This window comes from Falco cherrug, chromosome 4, assembly GCF_023634085.1.
Source record: "Falco cherrug isolate bFalChe1 chromosome 4, bFalChe1.pri, whole genome shotgun sequence".
NCBI lineage: Eukaryota > Metazoa > Chordata > Aves > Falconiformes > Falconidae > Falco > Falco cherrug.
In genome coordinates this window covers 13285086-13306191 of record NC_073700.1, presented here as the reverse complement: position 1 = coordinate 13306191, position 21106 = coordinate 13285086, and the positions used below count along the sequence as shown (strand labels likewise).

At 44.8% G+C, this 21106-nt stretch overlaps 1 protein-coding gene across 1 annotated transcript in view; it reads left to right on the top strand.

The window, feature by feature from the left end:
• Positions 1 to 21106, top strand: part of GRIP2 (glutamate receptor interacting protein 2) — a 285002-nt gene that overhangs the window by 115332 nt on the left and 148564 nt on the right. The window lies entirely within an intron of this gene.

Below are 21106 nucleotides of genomic sequence, written 5' to 3'. Positions count from 1 at the left end.
CAGTAATGACTCTCCCCACCTCAGCTGGCCTCCTGGCAGTGGTCACGCTTCCCTCTCACTGGCAGTGAGTGGCAATGGTAGAATTCGGTTAATCTCAAAGTGCTAGAGATTTGCTGAATTACCCAGTAGAGGATTAAGGTTAATGTAAAGCTGTTGTTTGGATGTCAAGTCCTTCTTAGTTGTTGGCTGTTCTTAGGAGGAACTGGGGAAAAAAGGGAGAATTTATGTCAGTCAATAGCAGTTTTCAACAGCACCTTAGAGAGAAAAAAACTACACTAAGCCTGTCTGAAAAAAAGCAGATGTGTTTTTCCCTGTATGGATTCTGTTGATCCAATATTGTCTTTCTGTTAAGAAGTTTTCTTTTTGCTGTGTTTTCCAGCTGGCCCAAATACAGCACCGTTTAGCAGCCTCTTTTTAACTGAGTCTTTTGAGCATTAAGTACCCCTGTATTCTTTTCATTGGAAACTGCTGTTGCTATATAAATTTGCTCTAAAAATTATCCTGTGACCCAGAGGTTGTCCTTTGTGAAGGCAAAGTGAAATGCTAAGGAGATTTCGATATAAGGACAGGAAATCTGCATCATAAATCGGCAATGTTCTATCTAATATATGAATATAATTGAATACCATAATCACTGTTTCAAGGGATTTGTTGCTAATTGATGCCTCTTCAGTCTAGGTCACTAGCTTGTTTGCAGAAAAAGGTCCTTGCCATAACATGGCTGTTGGATGGTTTGTGGGAAATGACATGGTGGTCTCTGTTCTGTTATTGACAAATCCATATGTGATAACTGGACGTATTAATAGGAGAGGCAAAAGACTGAGTGCATGATTTTGGTGCTGGAGAGCAGCGTTGGCCATGGCAGGTGAGGCACCAAGGGTTTGTCTTACTGCTGCCTGTGCCACATGTGCCTTACGGTAGAGTTTCTTTCCCCATTGCCAGACCATTAGCTTTCTTGCATGCTGAAGTTCACTGTTAATGGGAAGAAAAAAGAGCAGTCAAGGGAGAGTGGGGCTTGTGTAACTTAGTGTGCTATGGATGAAGGGAAAATACCACTCTCTGTGCTTCAGCTTTGGGAAGATCTGGAGGGAGCTTAACACTACCTAGGAAGAGCAAAACCTAGTGACAGAAAGAGGTGGGATTTAGCTCACTGATTGGTCTCCTTTTTCAGTACTTCTGTGGCCTCTTACATCCTTTTTCTTGAAGGTCTCTGCCAGGCAAGAGACAGAAAGCTATCTTGAAAGCTAGGAGAGGAGAGGCTTTGCCTAGGCCCCTCTGGAGAAGGAGCTCACTCGTGATGAAGATGGCCATTACTGCTTGTCACCTCAGTGGATCTCCACAAAGTCACAGCCCTTGTCCTTCCCTCGCTGGTGCTCAGTGATGTGCCTGCTGAGCTGTGTCCCTGCCTGAAGACAAGGTAGGGTTTGCTGCAATTTATATAGTATTGCTGAGTGCTGGGAGACAGTTCTCCAACCCAGTTTTCCTTGTGATCTTCATTTCTTCACGAAGATAAAAAGTGTTTTCGAGGATTCCCTTGAGGACCAATTTAGAGTTCAGTTTTGATTGAATTAGTTGGATGTATGTAAATAGAATCATGCATTTAACAGAAACCCAGATGAAAGGCTCTTTCAGGAGGGCTTGGGGCAGACGACGTCAGTAGCCTGCAGCAAGCACCTCTAGCGTAAATCTTGCATTTCTCCTTTCTGTCCTGGTTTATTCCTTTCTCCTTCACATCTCAGTCACTGGTGAATACTGTTGTTGTGAGATGCATCTTTGTTTTGGGCACTTGTGCCTTAGATCTGCCTTGGGTCTGTGGTTGGCCTCTTTTGTGTAGTCATAGGCCACAGAAAAAAAATGCTTTTGTGCCATTCCCGAAGCCCTGGTGTTTGTGAAAAACTGGAGTCATAAATATGGATGGCACAATTTGTTGGGTGAGCAGGGAGGGAGGTGAAGCTTAAGGAAAACTGCTTTAATTAGCTGTCTCTATGCTGGGGGATGTGCACCACATGTGTCGGTCAGCTGCCCGGAAAGGGGGATGTGGGATGCCTCATTACCTCCCTGCTGCGAGCCTGTGGCTGATGAGGAACAGCTGCCTGCAAAGCTGGCAGCCTGGGCAGGGCACAGGCAGCAGATACAGTGAATGGAGCAGGAGCTGTGAGTACGGCTGAGGTTGTAGAGGGCTGCATGGTCTTGCGTCTCCATCACACAAATCAGGAGTTCAGAGACTGGCAGCCAATTTACACCTCAGCTCAGTAAGCCTGGAGCACCAGGCTCGGCTCCAGACACGTCTCCTGTGAATCACTGAGGAAAGTGACTTCCAAGGGCCCACCTCTATTCCTTATGCTGAGAGCCTTAATTACAGATATCTTGACTGGTAGTTATTCTTCATCTGGGTACCTCATGAGGTAATAACATGACTGTATCGCTGCTTTTGCACCCAGAAACATGGTTTCATCTCCCTCTGAAAAGCCATGACCTTTGCAAGAAGTACTTGCTGGGCTGTAGCTGGGAGGGTTTGAGACCATTCCGGCATGCAGGCAATGCTTGCTGCTGATGCAGCAAGGTTGGGTCCACCTGTCAGAACTGAGAACACAGGGGAGGTCTTGAGTTACAGAGGGGACAACTATTGTGCTTTCCTAGGAGCCTTGGAAGTGACCAGCCTGCTTGCTTTCTGCCACAGGTCTGGAAGCATCCTTAACATCCTTAATTTGTGTTTCGTTGGGTTGCAAAGCTCAGTGCTGGAAGCTGGAAAAGGTTGGGCTTGCCATGGCAAAGAGGACTGTGCACTTCAATATAGATGTCTATAATCAGCTGTGAGTCTGATTCTTTAATTTCAGCCGTCTTTTAGAAGCACAAACATCCCCAGTAATAGCAAGGCTTTTTGAGCCTTGTATGCAGGATAGTCTCAGTGCTGTGCTCACTTGTAGCCATGCTATTTAGCCAGGGCCTAATCCAGTTCAGACGCAGCTGTACTGCTCCAGTACAGCTGTATGGCACATATAGTATGCAACCAGATACCCTGCATCACTTATAAAAGCAAAGTAAATAAGATGCTGTCCATCTCCTCTCTCCCACTGCTAAACCTGCCTGCCTCCCTGAATTTGGGCTCTTGTGAGTTATTTAGCTAAAGGCTAAATCACATTGTCATATATATTAACTGAAAACAAAGCAAGTCTCAGCAGACACCCGAGCAGACACCAAATGTCAGGTTTGATGGAGAATGCTTAATTACTTTTCCCAAACATGATTTTTTTTAAAAAATTCTTTTTTTCTCCCCTGTGTTTTTTTGAAAATTGCAGCATGAAATGTCCTGTTTCAACTCTCAGTTCAGCTCTCCAGGCTAGGGCTTCTTGTTCCCTATGAGAAGCTGGGAGACTTGGATGAGGGAGCTTGGAAGAATGGAGTCATTTCAACATAGCCTTTGCAGCTTATTTTTTATTCTCAGTTTTATGGCCAGCTTTCTTCTATAGCATCATTTTTGGGGGTTGATGCTTGCTTTCTGTCTCTCAGCTCTTCTTCAATGGATTTTTGCACCATTTCTCTTTGGCTGTATTTTTACCCCTCACTGTATTCCATGAAGGTGAGTTGCAGAGTGCACAGTGGTGGTGTGATAAAACCTGGCAGCAAAGCTGCTTGGAAGTGTCTGAGATCCTAGGTGAAACTGCTGGTCAAAGTGAGATGCTGGGAGCCCGAGATGCTCAAAAACTTGTCCTAGGAACTGTGTATCATGTTCATGAAATCCAGACTCAGTTCACCGTACTGAAGCTGATCGTGGCACAGGCTTATCACTTGCTTTCCACAGGCAAGGTGAGCACACTGTCTATGAGGCTGTTCTGGGAGGACCTCGGTTTTCTCCTCACTATTATTTGCTGTTGGTCTAATTATGACTTTGAATGGTTTTGTCCCTAGGTGGGGCAAATAATCATGGTTGCTCTTGCAGGATAGAAAATCCCGCCCTACGAAGGCACAGCAGTTGGGTGTGTAACCATTCAGAAGGACAGCAGTGAGGATCTGAATGTACAGCCTTGATTTGAATACACAGTCTTAGGTGGTTTTGTTTCCAGGAGCTGTATTTTAGCTATTGGAGAGCTTTATGTGCAAGGAGGTTGAGCCCTGCACCACCACTGGAAGCTTTGCATTTCCCAAATGGTGGAAAGCAGAGAAAGGAGAGCTACAGAAACCAAGAGAGCGTTTTGGAGCACAGTCCTGGGGATGCTGAAAATAGCTCATGCAGTCCTGTTCCCTATAAGCGTGGCCACTGCTCTGTGCCTGCATGTAGGTTCAGTGCTGCGCAACCGCTGATTCAGGCTTGCCCCAGTGATAGTAGGGACCTTCCTGCAACGTAGGCAATGTGGCTGTGGTTTCTCCTTCATGCAGACAAGAAGAAATGGTAAGTTCAGGGGTCTTCTGTAGGAAATGGGGTGTTCTCTCTTTCTAAGCAGCTGCCCTGTTTCCAGGTCTTTTTTGCCTTTTCCTGTCCCATCAGAGCACTGAGAAGTGCACTTGGTGCAGAGCACAGACAAGGATGTTTAGCGCGTACACGGAGCCTGTTGATGGTACAGAAGTGAGATGAGTTATTCCACCCCCTCCCCACCACACCCTTTTTAAATCCTTTCTATGATGAATGAATTTCCTGTGTTCGGATTTCACTGCTTTCCAGAACTGCCTTTGTGTCTTCCCCAATATTTTCAACTGTTGATTCTCCCCTGCCCTACTAGGCCATCCCAGCAGCAGTAGAGCTTTTCCTTGTACAGCATCTCTCGGCAACACAGGGAGCCATGATTTAGGAGGAGGGGAAGAGATTCAGTGTGTGTACTTACTGTTGTAGTGTTTCCATAGAGGTGGGAAACTCGACAGCATGGTGGACATCTACAGGACCTGAGAGCTGTATGGTAAGGGACAAGCAGCCTGTAGCATGACACTGTCATGAAAAAGTGAACCATAAAAAGAAGAGAATGAAATGAACTTGCATTTTCTCCCTACTTAAAGGGTAGTTCCCTTAATGTCCCCCCCTGCTCAGGATCCCCAAGGTGTTCACCTCCACCTGAGCAGCCTTTGCTATCTTCAAGCAGTCCTTGCCCACATGGGTGTTTGGACTTGCACCCCGGAGCTCACACGTCCTCTCCCACCAGGCTCTGGTGTTTGGAGCATCTTCAGTCCCATCCAGAAACAAACCCAGAGCAATTCACTTTGATGTGTAAAGTTTTGAATTAATGAAATGACTGAATTAATGTTTCGTGCCTCTTGGGGAAGAGAGCAAGGAGAATGCATTGGCCTAAATTTCATCAGAGAAGAAAACTTGTTTAGTTGCACATATAGAGCCAAGATTTCTTAGACTGTGTGGTCTCTGTGTTGCCTAAGCACAGGATCTCCAAAGTTGTTCCATTTCCCATGTGGCAGCTTTTTGCTGATTTGTAAGCTGCTGGCCAGAACAAGGGCCAAGTTTAAACTTTCTTTTATTTCTTTCCTCAAATGGGATTTTGAAACAGTAGCATCTCCTCTGGCCGTTTGTGGTTGTGTGCAGTGGGACCCTGTTGGGGAGCAGAAACTCAGTCCACTTCTGAGGAGGAGAGTGAAGTTCAGTTCCTTAATAGTTGTGAAGCACTTTAGATGCTGCAGTGATTAATGATTATAGAGAAGGCATGGCTGTGGGGAATGTGGGACCCTGGATTTAGAGCAGGCTTTGAGTGGGGTGAGGTGAGTTGGGTGCTGAGAGGTCCCTGGCTCTGTGGTTTCATCAGTATGTGGAAGGGCTGCCTGTTTGGTTATCACCAATAAACCACTGAAAAGAAGAAGAGACCCTCAGTTAAAAATAGTACATAATTAAAAACGTGCACCTTCATATTTATGCACTCAGAGACTGAATTAAGGTAATAAAAATACTCTTAAATGTGCACTTCATAAGGCTTTCATCATGCAGTTTATAGTTTTAATATTCTTGCAGTCAGTTCTGGTTTTCCATGTGGTTATGTGCAGTCTGGCTGGAGTGGTCAGGGACAGGGTACAGGCAGTTGCAGCATTCGCACATGGTTTCCTGAGTGCAGAGAAGCGGTAGCTGGCAGCCCCAGAGCTGCTTGGGGCCAGCCTGTCTGCCAGCAGATCAGGTTCCCCATGTCCTGGCACGGTGGTACCTTGCTCAATTATCGTCTGAGCTCACTCCATACAAGGCGTTTTTCCAGCAAGTTGAGCATATATCAGTTGTTCAGCTGAATCTCAGCTGGATACTCTTCTCTTCACTTCACTGGAGAAGGTAGAACACTTTACTGTCCTAATTAGTCATTAATTAGGGGTGTGAGATCTTGACATGCAGTGCTTGGTGTGTTGCAGGACCTGCTCAATGTCTTGCAGAATTAGCTCCCAACTTTGCTCAACTCTAGCACCGAACAAACTGCAAATGGGGAGGGAAAAGGAAGGTGGGTTTTTTGGCTTTTTTTTTTTTTTTTTTTGAGAAACCAGGTCATCTGATGCCTTCACTGTACAAAATAGCTTTAAGAGTGAGAACATTTTTCTGCAAAAACATTGATTATTTTTCTGTGGAACTTTCTTACAGAAAAAATGTATCGCTGTGGTTCCTGCTTATTGTTTTGGCAGGGTATTTTTTTTAATCCTCTGCACAAGATGCTTTGGGGAATTGATCCTGAATCAAAGGTAAAGGAACAGGGCACAACCGAGTGGGACAAAGCAGTAAGTTGTCTTGTCCATCTGCAAAATTTCCTGTATTCTGCCCTGTCCTTTGTATTAGCTTTATTTATTTGGGTAGAAACCCATTGAGATTACAGTCTCGTCTTCTAGGATGACTAGACCCAGTCTCTTCCTTTTGAAAAACAATGCTGCGGTCTCCAAACAGTCTCAGGGGTGACACTCTGCCTGTTCTCTTTTGCTACTTGCAATCTGTTATGCTGCTAAAGGAAGCTGTAAACGGTTGGTTTGTTTGCTTTTTCCTACACAGCTCCCATAAATCTTTCCTCTGCTGCTCAGGGTGTGACTTATGACTCGTCAGAGGCTTTGTGAAAATCACCCTGAAAGGGATGGGAAGTACCAATTTGCTGGTCAAACAGCCAGTAAGTCATTTATAAGGGCAGGGAGAAACACTTCTTAAGATCACAGCTCTGTTCCTCCTAACAGTTGTCCCCACTGCTTGTGGCACAGCAGTGGTGGTGATTATGTTGCTCTCTGGCATGGGACTGCTGATCGTGTGCCTGAAAAGACCTGAGCTAGCAAAAGGAGGCGCAGAAGGTATATCACCATGCTGTGTGCAGACCCTTCCCTCTAGATCCCCTGTGAAAAGAGGCTTGGCAAGCCTTTGACATCGGTGCTGGCATTGGTGCTTTTTCTCTTGCATAAAAATAAGCCTCCCCCATGGCTCAGCTTGGTAGCAGTCCTAAAAAGTGAAATATTTTCCAATAGTCTACAGCACTGGCAAACCTGCATGTGGGTGATGTTTTCCCACATGCAGCCCTGGCCAAGCTTTGGACCTGCAAGGTAGGGCTTTGCCACAGCCAGGAGTTTCAAGGGAGATGTTTGCCCTAGCAACAAATTTTGTTTAGTTTTTGCAGTGAAAAAGCCTTTAAAAGAGCAGGAGGCTGGGTCTGACTGTGCTGATGTCAGTCTGGATTTAGCTGTGTTGAAGAGGATGAGGTTAGTCTAGATTGACACCAGCATAAAAGGAGGCCAGAATTAGGCTTACGGTATCTAGAAAATGTCTTAGGTCCTGATTCATCAAAGTACTTAAGTGTGGCTGAATTTTTCCTAAAGCTCATGTTAGCATTTTGCTGACAGGGGACATTTATTTTTATTCAGAAATATCAGAAAGGACTGAAAGAAACACTTTTGAAATGGCTTCCTTCTGACTGGAAATATAATGGGCTTTAAATTTGGGGACAAACACTAGAAAATACGTTTTAGGCTGAGAATTTCTTGTATATTAAATAGTGTATTTAACTGCAGAAAGCAACTTCTAATGAAAATACTGTGTTGGTAATGACAACATTGCTAGTACAGTGGTGTAATTATTATTTTTGGTAATAAAAGAACATAGTATTTTTTGAGACAAGAAAGCTATGGAGTGGTCGTTCTGTCCCCCCCCCCCCCCCTTCCGGCAATAACCTGTTTCTATATGTTGTGATTATGTCAAGATTATAACATTCTTGAGATAATACAAGCACTTGTCTGCCCTTTGTGCATCAAAATACCCTAGAGATGTAATTATCTCATGGCTACTACATTTTCTGACAAGTCTTATTGCTTAAATACTGCAAGCCCTGAACACAGATATATACAGAAAACATTAAATATTCATTTGCTGATACACATATTTATAAAAATCCCATTTCTCTATTGAGTGAGCGCTGGTTTTCAGGTCACCCAATTCAATAGCTGTGAAGATATTTGAGGACTCAGGAATTCTTGCTCATTTGAAATTCTGTAGTTTTATTTTTCTCAGGCAAAATAAATGCAGTAACTACTTCTCTAGGAAACAGGAATGCATTTCTTCCCAGGTTTGTTCTGCTAATGGTCCCTGTGCACTGCATGTGGAACTGCCCCATCCTAATTCATATCCAGCCATATAAATGTATAGAGTTCTGTGCAAAGCTGCAGCTCCCTCCGCTAAAAGTGTCTATTTGCATTGAAGCAGGGTGTGCCTCCCTGAGATTTTTAGCCAAAACAACCCCTTGTGTTAAACCTGGTCTTGGCCAACTGGTGTCCTGGTGGGCTCAGATTCGGAAAGAAAAATGACCAGTGCTAGTAGCATATGTTAGAAGATACATCAGCTATAAAAAACCCAAAGAGTTTGTTTCCAGTCTGCATCAGCACAGAATTTTCCAATTCATATTTCAAAGAGTGGGCATTGGTTATAGCTCTGTACGAACACACCTGCTATGTGAACTTGTGGTGCCCGTGTTGTGTACGAATGAATGCCATGTGTGTCCTGGGGTCTCTCTGGAGTTTGTATCTGTGTTGCTCTGGCTGCTGGAAGTGCCACATTCGCTCTTTTCAAGCTGCTCACGATGGGGTTGTCTCTGAGTTGACTCTCAAGTTTTACCAGCAAGAGCAGTGCATTAGTGTCACCTCTAATATCAGTAGATGACCTAGGATAATCAGACTGAACGAGCCAGGAGCTCTCACCAGCGATTATGTGGCAATGCAGAAATGGGTGACGAAGCTGCCAGAGGTACATGTGGCCCTGGGTGCTCCTCTGCTGGTGTGCCCCACTGAAGTGACAGGTAAATCTGGAGGCTGCACGTTCCTTGATGACAAATTAAAATCCTGGAAATTGCCTGAAACATAACTTCTGGTGCTTTGGACAAGCTGAGCTGTTGCGCTGCTGCTTGCTTCTCCAAATGGCCCAGGCAGTGAGGGGTGCTTTGAGTGTACCAAATATTAGTAAGGTAAAGGAGCCAGATCCAGCATACTTTTTTAAATTACTATTATTATAAAAAGAGAGAGAGAAAAAAAAAGTACAGTGAATCTCAGGTGCTCAGCTCAACTAGCTTGATACCTTGTCTCTTGCACTGACTAATAATCCATGCTTTACTAGACAAATAAATTGCCTGCTGATATATCAACACATAGGGGTGTTAGGTGAGGAGGAAAGGTTTTCTCCATCCAAGTAGCCAAACTGCTTCTAGCTTGGAGCTTTGTCTCCTGTACAGGTGCGAGAGGAACCTATGAGCTGAGGAGAGCCTCCTGCACTATCCTTACTGGAAAAAAAAACCCCAAACCCCAAAGCCCTGCATTTCCAGATGTGCTGTTCCTTCAGGCTGGGGTAGTCCCACTGTGGTGATGTGGGTTTGCAGTACCAGTCCATGGTGATGCTTTCGGAATTTGTTGTTTTATTTTAATCCTTCTGCAAAGCCTAGCTGCCACCCTCCTCTTATTTTACTTTTTTTTAAAAAAGGGGATGGGGGTGGGCGTGGGGAAGGGGGGGGGGTCAAAAAGCCTTTTATTGTGTGGATTTTTTTATCATTTCAGTCACAAGGAAACCTTTCTGCTATTGCCCTCCCCCAGGTACATGGCTACTTATCTGTTGTTTGAAGGAGTATATCGCTGTTATGCTTTACATACTTGAAAGGAAGTTAAATAAATAACTCCTTTACTCCTTTTAGTTTGTCTTGGGCTGTTCATCCCTAAGAAAATGTGAAGCCAAGTGGAATCAGGGAAGGACTATATAGCAAGCAGTTTGTCCGTGAAATGTATTTGGTTTTAATTGCCTCATTAAGTCAGGTTATGATGGATTATATGACCTTACCCAATGCAATCTGACATAATGGGATGCTGTCAAAAATTCTGGAATAACAGAGTGATAGTCACTTGACTGGAGTTTTCTTGCTTGTGCTTGTAGCAGTGTTGATCACTTGCAGTGGTTATATGCATTAAGAACATCCTGGCATGAGAAAAGGCAAGGTCATGAATGCTTTTTGTCATGATTACTTGATGGGTTTGTTGTTCCACTGGGAATTAATGCCTTACTGGTAGCAGAGGAAGGAGGCATGGGGCTGTCCCGCTGTGGTGCAACGGGGTGGGTGTCAGGCTCACGGGTTTCTGATGGTGCCTTCCAGGGCTCTGTCCATCAGCTGCTATCAGAGATTGCAGCCAGTAACAACACAGCCATTCCCTGCAACCCAGAGATTAATTTTCAGCTGAGAATAACTGAGATATTTAAAATTCTTTGACTGGTGTTTAATAATCATGGCTTGGATAGGCCCCTCCGTGCTGCATATCTCTTTCAAAGAGAGGTACAGCAAATGGAGGTGCTGTGTCCGAGGCAAAGCAAGCTCCCTTGGCAGCTGGCTCTGCTATTCCAGCCACGAGAGAACAGGAGCCCTCTCTTACTTCCTGGCTTCTGTTAGTAGCTTGTGGAATGGAGAGATACAAGAATGTCCTCCTCTTTCTGTGATAGGTGAGTTTTGTAGGTCTCAAACTGTTTAAATAAGACTTTTGGCCTCCCAGGAGCTCAAAATATCTCACCTAAAAAAGGAGGAGAAAAACCCCACCCTCAAGTAAATAATTATGCTGCGTTTGTTTTCTGAACTCTGTAAAAAGAAAATGGCAATTTTGAATACAATTCCTTTTGCCTTTTCTTCTTTAGAATGTCCCAGTTGTTAAATTAAGTTTTGGATTCAATCCAAACTTATGAATATTTCTTTGTCCCTCTTCACTTATCCCTCTCCTCCTCCTCATCCTGTTCTAGAATAATTTCCAGTGGATTCAATTTTTGGGAACAGTATTTCCATGTATAGGTCTGACTCACCTAGCACGCTCCTCCTTAAATAAGATGATACTGGTGATTTTACATCACGGGCAAATTTAATTACAGAGAGATGGACCATTGACTTGGATGAAGCCCCACTATGTGTAAATGCTCTTAAAAGCATTGATTAGGATGGCAGGCTTTGACAGCTGAGTCAGCCTGAAACCTTGAAATATGCCATTTTGGACTGTTTGTTGGTGATAATGAGTCTCAACTGCCACAGGCTTTATTCTTTTTTTTTTTTTTTTTTTTCTCAAAAGTTTGGAGCTTTTTCCTTCTTCAGGACCAAGGGCGTTCTGCAGATTCTCTTGTAATGGATGTGGCACCTTCTGTTCTTCTGCAGCAGTCGCTGCTGTGGATATTTGTGAAGGAAATGTGAGATTTAGGAATTGCTTGGAGGTAACCTTATTTGCGTTGTGAACCAGGATGATTGTGAGTGAATCATTGATTCACAATGATTCATGAATGAATTCTGAATCAGAAAATATCTCAACTTAAAAATATTCCCAAGAAATTGGAATTTCACAGTATTCCTCATGAAAATGCTGAAATGTGTTTCCAGGAGAGCTGTTTGCTGTCTGGCATTTGTGTGGGACTTCAGCTGAACTTGGTGCTGTTCTTGTCATCTTCTTTCAAGCTCCTCAGTGAGAGGCAGTAAGAGGCTGAGAACATTCGCCTCAAGTCCAGTTTGCAGTTGTTGGGGCTTGCAGCCTCTGTGGCTCTGCGGAACCCTGTGCTTCTAGGCCATGAATGAACTTACAAGTGTCAGAGCTGAGCAGGCTGTTTGGCCACCATGGCGTGTGCTTGTAGCATACAAAGTGGAAACACAACTGTACACCATTTTTGTTCAGCCTCCAGCACCAATCTGATCCAGACTCCCCGTACAGCCTGATCCATTAGACAGCTGACTGCATCCCTCTCTCTCATCCCTGTTGAGGTTGCCCTGGCAGACCCCCAAATCAGTTTGTTTCTGAGAGTTGTCTACATTGTGGCTACTGTGAAGTTGGAAACCTTGGAGAAACACAGCAGAGCTAGGCAACGGCAAGGCTCCCTTGGATGCCTGTGAAAATGGAGGTGCTTCTATCAAAAGTTTTCTCAGAATCTGCCAGTCCTTTGGAAAAGCATATATTTAATCAGAAACCTTTATTTCTGTTCTTCCTTTCTCTACTTGTACACATCCTCATTCCCGTTTCCACTCTTTGTCTCTTCCTTTACTTCCATCCTGAAGTTCTGGTACCAAGTGCTGGGATTGGGCTGCCAGCCCCTTGCAAGCAGCAAAAGTTGGCATGTTTTGGGGAAGTGAAAGCCTGTGAAACAGCATGGAAATGTGAATGCTTCTTTGGGAACACAAGGGAAGCAACAGAGCTAAAACCTAGTCCGGATAAAATCCAGGGAGCTTTTACTGTAATGAAGTTCTTTAGGTAAAAGTTATTTGCTTGGAACTGCTGTGTGGTGACTATTTTTTCAACAAGAGCTTCAGCTTCACCTGGTTTTATCTGTAGTGATTACAGGACTGAACATAAATGTCTGCAGAGAATATGCTAAACTTCACTGCTGTTGGCAACAGGCTTCAGTAATACCTACCTCTGCAAGCCTAGGGGTTTAGACATCTGCTTTCTTTGGGCTTCCTGTAAATTACACCCCTAAGGAACTTAGGCGAGTGAAATAATCTGTACTGACAGGGCATGGTGTGGAAATGTCCTTCCTTAACCATCCTGCTGATGCATGACTTCAGTGTGGAAGCAAAGGCAGATTGATGGCAGAGAGCAAGTGGAAATCCCACTGAGGTTTCCGTTGGACCTGGGGTAGACACAAGTAAATGGAAGAGGGAAATTAGGTCCAGAAAGATGTTCCTTCTGTTTCTGAACTGTCCAAGGTGCTGGTAACTCAACTTCTTGTACCAAAAGCACTGCTGTGTATTGCTTTGCTTCGCAGTACCATCTATTCAGAGTATTTTGTTTCCATTTCCTTAGTACCTGACCAGGAGAGCTGAGCCTCTGAACAGCTGTAATAAGCCCATGACTTAATTTCCAAATGGTGTATCTTGAGAACATTAAGAAGGTGGTGAGATCTAGGAGCACTGAGCTGGCTGCTTCTCACTGGGGATGGCAGCTTCAGGGCTCAGGAGATGCTGTCATCAATAGGAAGGGGTAAGCCAGCCGGGAAGCTCTGGCACACAAGCTGAGATCCAGAGTGGAAGCTTAGGGAAGAGGGGGAAGGCAAGAAGAAGCTTGAGAACAGCCTTCCTCTTGTAGCCCTCATAAGAGCTGAGCCCTGGCTACAGGAGTTCTTAATTTGAAGGAGCAAATGAAATTGTTGTTCCTCCTAAATAAGCTTAGATCCCTGTATTGCAGCCCTGATCACAGTGCTGTCTGGGTGCTTTGAGGTCTTGAAAGTATTTGGATTCTCAGGAGCATCTTGATGGTGCAGTGTGTTCTTATCTCTGTTTTTAGCTGGGTGGTTGAAGCAGAAGTCCTGTTGATTGCAAGGGGTTGGCTTGGCACCATGTGGCATGCCTTGCCACCTCACACGGATCTGGAAGCGATGGCATTCACCGCTGTCATGGGTTAACCCTGGCTGGCAACCAAGCAGCACCACCCAGTAGCTCGCTCACTCGCTCCACAGTGGGGTGGGGGAGAGGATCAGAAGAGTAAAAGTTAGAAAACTTGTGGGTTGAAATAAAGACAGTTTAATAGGTAAAGCAAAAGATGCGCGTGCGAGTAAAACAAAACAAGGAATCTGTTCAGCACTTCCATGGGCCGGCAGGTACTCAGCAATCCCCAGGAAAGCAGAGCTGCATCATGTGTAATGGCTACTTGGGAAGACAAGCCCCATAATGCCAAATGTCCCCCCTCTTTCTCTTTCTTCCTTCCGTTTATATACTTAGCATGACATTCTATGGTATGGAATATCCCTTTGGCTAGTTCAGGTCAGCTGTCCTGGCTGTGTCCCCTCCCAATTTCCCGTGCCCCTCCAGCCCTCTTACTGGCATGGCCTGAGAAACTGTAGTCCTTGACTTAGTATGAATATTACTCAGCAACAACCAAAACCATCAGTGTCCTATCAACCCTGTTATCACACTAAATCCAAAACACAGCACTGCACCAGCTACTAAGAATAACTCTATTCCAGTTGAAACCAGGACAGCCTTTCCTACTGGTAAGCTATGGAATTCCCTGCCAATAAAAGGATAGGTGTTTTGGGGGGCCAGTTTGCAGCTCTGTCTCTCCATGATCTGGCCAGGGAGAGGTCCTTACAGCCTGAGCCATCTGCTGTTTGCAGGCGTCTGCCTCTGACCTCTGTTTCTTGCTTGCAGCAAGAGCTATTTCAACTTGTAATGCTTGGGAGTAGGCTTTGAGAAGGTGATTATTCACAGTCATGCCTGACACTACTGGAGAATAGGGTAGGGTTTGTTTCTCTCCAACTTTCTGATCTGCAAAATAATAACAACATTTGTCAGTGTAAATCCCATGCAAGGCAGCAAGCTCCAAGCCCGTGTGTGAGGTGCAGCGATAGTCTGTTTGCCTATAGAACAGATACAGTTTAGGAGGTGGGAGAGCAAACTGTGCCCACCTCATCCCACTGCAATACATCACTTTGCCAGTATGTCTTTGGGCTGCTGCAGAGGAAATCTCTTCCCAGTTTTTACGAGCCGCTGTGTCTGCTGCCTCCATTGGCGCTACCCACCGCACAACACGCTCTTTGTGAGGGGCCGTATTTCACCAGGGTTTGGGCCGAGTCCCACATCTCAGAATCGAACTCCGGAGTGGTTAATACCTCTTCTGCATGACGCCCTCAGGCTGTATTCACACTGGCACAGGGCAGCTTCTAGTTTCATTCCACTGATGGTTCTCCAGCCATCCTGTCTTAAAATCTGCAGGTGTAACTTGACTGCTGTATCTTACAGCATGATCTCTCTTAGTTCTGTTTTTATTTCTTCACCTACAAGCCTCAGGGATTCAAGTGAAAGCAGAATTTTGGACCCATGCGTTTGTATACCTTTTGCCTCTGTGAAGGGATAGAGAGCATCCTCTGCCAAGAAGCCATCGTTACAGAATCAGTCCATTCAGATACTTCTGTACCACTTGTGATACTTTATACTACTTAAGAACTCCATGTTTCTCTGAACTTGCTTCCTTCCGCGGCTGTCTGCCAGCCTGCATTTGGCATACGATCAGAGTTGTCATCTTCCCAGATTTCTTTACCAAACCAGAACAACATTTCAAAGAATCTATAGCATGGGAGTGCTGAGAAATGGTATCTGAAAGCATGGAGTTGTGGAGCTGAAATTAAACCACTGGTATGTTGACATGCCATGTTCAAACTTTCACAAAACAAGACCTAGGGTTTTGCTTTAACAATTTTATATTGGTGTCTCCATTTCCCCTTCCAGTGGAAACACGTCTACCTACATGTTCCTGGGCTTGGCTGCAGCATACACTTGGGTCTCTGCTAGTCCCAGGGACACCTAGGGGATGTGTCAGTCACCAAATGTCATTTTACTCTGCTTTTCCAGGGCTGTGGCTCTCTGAGACTTGACAAAGGCTATTAGTGGTGCTGTTGTGATCACACGGCAACCTTCAGAGGCCAGAAAGGCAGTGCAGGTGCTGGAAGATTTTGTGAACTACTATCAAACAAGTGAAAGAAATGAACGTAATTGCAAGAAAGGACCTGGGAAAGAAAATGTGCAAGTCAGATAAGTTCATATTTTACCCTGGCATGTTTAATCATTTCCCATGATAAATGGCCACTCTCTGTTCCCTGCTCTCAGCATTGTTATTGTTACAGTGAAAATACTATGGCCATTGTCAGGCACTGAAATTTATGTATGTGGCTGGTATGGGTTTTGTCTCTACAGTAATTACAGCCCTTTATTCATCCATAGATACCTTTAAATAGATAAGTGTTTTCCTGCTCCAGAAAAATAAACATACAAAAAGCTAAATCTGCACCTGATGCTTTTAAAATTGGGAAGATTTTTAAAGCTATCTGAACCTTTTTTCCTTTTTTTTTTTTTTTTTTTTGGTAATCTTGATTCTGAGACCACAGTCCCTTGAAATAAGCATAAGCTTAGCGTGAGTGGTTGTAAGGAACTGTGTGAATCCGTAATTGCTCTGCCAGGCCTGTGCTCTTCCATTGCTTAAGATTTTAAAATCCCCAACTTTCATTTCTGTAGCTGTAGTCAAGCTGTTAAGATGCTGCGCACAGGTGGCAAACCTCCAACATTATCCACTTTCTCTCTTGCCTTGATTTATTGTCATGTGTTTTATTTTGTAATAAAGCTAAAAGACCCAACTAATTTGCTTGCAATGCAGCAGTTGCAAGGCACCAAGTGGTTGTCTTCTCAAAAGCTTCTCATGATCTTTGAAAGAGCTAGAAAATATCTAAGGGAAGGGAGTTAAATGGCAGGGTGTCAGCGGAAACTTGCAGAGGGGGGCAGTGCCATAGATTGGTGTTAAAGCAGTTGAAGACTTCATTAAATGATGCCTAACAGCAGTGCTGCATGGTGTGATTAATAACTGCAGCAAGTGAGGTGGTGTTTTGTGCTGTCTCTAGCCTCACTAAGCCTAGCAGAAACTCAAGACTTGTGCAACAAACAAAATATATTGTGGTAAAGAACGACAGCTCAGGCAAGGGCTTACCAGTGAAATAGTGCTGGGAGCAGGATGTATCCCCTTGTTTTGGAGGCATTTGCTCAGTGCTGAAGAAGGACATGGTGTCTCTATGATGCCCCTGTATGCCACAGCGGACCCATGTGTTGCATATGGTTACAGAGATCCATACTGCAACGGTCAGTGATGTGTGGGTTGACCTGTTGGCTTTGGGAACAAACTTCCAAGCACTACCTCTGGAGAGTGATGCCTTCAATATTGCCTAGGGCTGCCTGCCAAAAAACAGGCCAGAAGTTTAGGTATGCTTAAATCTCTCTGCTGTGACTTGGGTGGGCCAGCACCCAAAATTTTTGGGGTTTGTTTCTGTATCTCTTACTTGTTAGGGTCTTCATACCGACAACCTACTTCCCCTTTGTGTTTTTGTGGCAGGTGCACCACATCTATGTTTTATAAAAATTAAGGACAATAGCATTAGCTGCTTTCCTGTTTGAAATCACCTGGGATGCTCCGATGCTGAGAAATACCTAATAATACTGTTGGTTAGGGAGCAGCATCTTCCATGGAGCATAGGTTGTCCCTGCTGTCAGGGTTTGGATTAAAACAGGAGCTTGAAGGAAAGGAGGATTGCCCGGGCCAAAGTAGATCAGGAGGCTGTCCTCAGTCTCATTTTTCTGTTGAGCAAGAGGCAGCGGCTGCATGCTGCTAACTCAGGTAAATGACCCTTGTGCTAATGCTGTTTCTTATCATTTAACACAAAAATGAAACTGCTAAATTGAGACCAATTTGAAACATCCGTGGTTTGCTTTGGAAAACACATAATAGCTGCTGTACTTTAACTCTAGGACTCTGTTTGGGAAAGGAGGGAGAAGTAAATAGTTTGTGTTAACTTAGCAATATTAAACTCTTACTGTTGAACTTCCCTAAATTCTACCCAAGTCTTGGCTCTAATCAAACAGCTTCAGATAATTTGTGAGAAGTGGAAGGTGAAGCTAAGTGGGAATAGCACATGAAAAGAGTGTGTGATTACCTGAATGGAAACCAAAGTGTTTCCAGTACTCACAGTAGTTAGTGAGTTGCTTTGAAGGATTTTTCACTTCTTAAATCTTTAGTGCTTTGAGGCAGCAATTTCGACCTTCAGATGAATAGAGAGTAACTTGCTGCCCTGACTGCAGAATAAATTTTGAAAGTAGTGTGAGTGCAATCTACAGGATTAACAACCGGGCTGGCCATAAAGCAGAATTTTCCCAAAACAGGTTTTTAAGAGATCTCATGATTACTTAATCATAAAAAAAGTAGCCTACAAGGCCTGGGGGGTTCATGGTGGCTGGTCATCTTTTATAGTGTCCAGCCAGACCCTGTTTTAAAGAATGTGGACACCAACCTCTCTGCTGCAGACAGCAGTTGCTCTGCAGGTGTTTGCACACTAAGGCAGACAGTGACATTGCATCAAAGATTATTTTTCCTTATTCATGTGTGTGATGGGCCATACAATGCTGTGGCAGGTGGGAAAATGCAGAATGGGCCAAGTGCAAGTAGCATCAGCAGTCACAGGGGGGACGTGCAAGTTGTATCTTTGGTCCCCAGCAGCTCATCTCAGTGAAATGCTTTATGTTGCTCCACACTGTCCTGCTTTCCTGCTGCTCACTGTATTGTTGCAGCTCTCTAAAATATTAATTAGGTGGGAAGGGGATCACTCTCAGATGACCCTCTATAACACTTCTTGCTGGATTGAGAATCTGGGCTGCAGTACAGCCCCAAATCTGTGGTGTTTTTTTTTTTTATAGAAGTAGTGGTGATTCAGTATGGACGACAACTTGAATTGGTTATGTCAGCTCTAACTAACTAATGATGCTGAAGACCAATAAAGTGACTCTTAGATTGGTTTGGCATTATTAGTCTCATTATTAATTATGTAGACATGACAGCAGCATTTAGTGCTAGTATTAACCATCAAAATAAAATGGAATTGTACTCATAAATCTCGCTAATGAGGAATATGTGAAGGATTACAGCCATTCTCAAAAGAGAGGAAATGGAGTGAGGTGGGGGAAAGTTTGGGCAAGGACACACCAGTATGTTGAGATTGTGCCAAGAAGGAGCCTGAGCAAAGGGGGAGCAGGGCTAGGGCTGAAGTCTGCCCCTGCCCTGGGTGGATAAGGTTGGGTTCTCCTGTGTGCTAGCAGGAATTATGTGTTCCATCACCCTTAAGCCCTGCTGCCTGTGTAGAGCTTCCCCTTTCCCTTTGGCACTCCACTGCCAGCTTGATATCTTCTCTGGGAACAGCTGCAAATTGTTTCTCTGTTGTGTGAGGCTGGGACAAGCATCCTGCCCCTCTCCGAGAGCACCTGTGAAATCCTTAATGCCTGTGAAGGGCATGGGGCTCGCAAATAGCAGAGATCAATGCAAGCTGGGATGAGCACTTCTCAGGGGCGGGCTCTGATGTGGATGCTGTCCAGGGACAGGAGGAAAGGGAAGCAAGCACATCTGTCCTGCCTTGGAGAGGAGGCAGGGAGATCCTTGCTCAGCAGAAGAGCTGCCTGTGCTCCTCTGTAGCCGAGCCAGCCCTGACCATGGTAAACTGTTGAGATGAGACAGTGCAAATTACCTCCTGCCTCAGAGAAAGGTGGAAGAAGAAGAATTATGCCTCAGAGGGAACATGTGAACAGCACAGTTTCCTGGGGTTGTGCAGTTTGCACAGCATTGCTTGTCTGGGGCCGTGTCTCATTAAAATCTGGGCCTTAATGAGCTGAGAAGACTGCATCCTCTAAAGCTTGCTGTTGGGGTCTGATCTGAGGCAGTGCTGGTGTGGGCGAGAGTTCAGGCCTGAAAGGGTCAACCAAGGCTGGCGTTGGCTGTTGCTGGTGGGCCATGGACTGCCCTGTGCTGGCTGCCCATGGGGGTGATGGGCGTGGGTTGCATCTTGCTCAGTGGTGGGAGTTATGGGTCTATTTATAATGCCTCAAATGGAGTGTATGACAATTTAATTTGTACGTCCATTAATACTATCTGCTGCAGGGTTTGTTCTTAATTATTTTGCTCTGAATGGAGTTTTAGGTGCATTAACGGGCTCTTGGTTCTGCTGCCACATACTGTCCACCCCACGTATGGCTGCTTGGAGAAGGCCCTTTATGTTCCACTAATTCCACTGTCCTGGTTGGAGAGGGTTTCTCCCAAAGTGACAGACATTGCCCAAAACTCAGCTTTTCTCCTTGAAATGGCCAGGAGGCATTCACAACGGACATTTCCTTGGCATCAGTGTGGGAGATAAAATGCTGTTGGCTCTCTCTGCAGGGCCCAGGGGCAAAGGGTTCTCGTGCGACCTGTAACCCCAGGGTCAGGAGCTACTTCAGCTCCCAAAGTTTTCCAAGGGAAGCTCATCCTGCAAGTAGGAACCAGACACCCAAGTACCTTTGTAGGTTGGTCTGGAGTTGACCTGACTATTAGTGAACTGATAATCTGCCTCTGCCATTGGTTCCCATGGGTGTCAGTGGGTTAATAAACATCTACCTTGAGTCATGTCTCATGGTCTGGTTTACAGCTGAGAAGCCAGCAGTAAAGGTGTGGGTCTGTCATCTGCCTGACTCCCAGGCAGCCTTTCCCAAGCACACAGGGTTGTTCTCCACTTAAATTCCTGACTCTGAAAACTGTCATTTACCAAACAAAATGGTTCTTTCAAGAAGAGCACTGCTCTTAGCTCCCTCCTGTTGCCTCAGTTTGCAATGCCAGGATGGCAGTAGCAGAAGGGACTCTGAGTTCTCTATGGTTGGAGATTGCCATGAATAGGAGATCATGTTAGAGCTTCCTGCATGGGGTTCTTGTGTCCTTCTCAGTGGCTTGGTTAGTGTCGGAGAGCAGCTATGGCCCTAGGTGGACACTGCAGGCTGTGCGTTGTTCTCCATTAAAGTCTGGTTAAAAATACCAGAGGATCACTTAAAAACATTTAGAGGTTCTAAATTATTTGAGCAGTTTAGAGAGTCAATCTTTGGAAATAGGTAGAAGAAGCTATTTGTGGGGAATGTATTCAGTGGTTCTGCTAAAAATGTCTTGACTAGCCACTTCACCTTGCAGTGCCTCAGTGTCTGCAGGAAAGTGGGGAAATTACTTGCCTCTTTCTAAAGGTGTTGGTGCTAAAGTGATTGCTGAAAGGCGCTGGGTAAGTGTGAGCAATTATGCCAAGTCCAGGAGAGTCAAAGTTCTTTCCTACAGACTGCACAGTTATTTAGTCTTTCTCATAGATGCATTT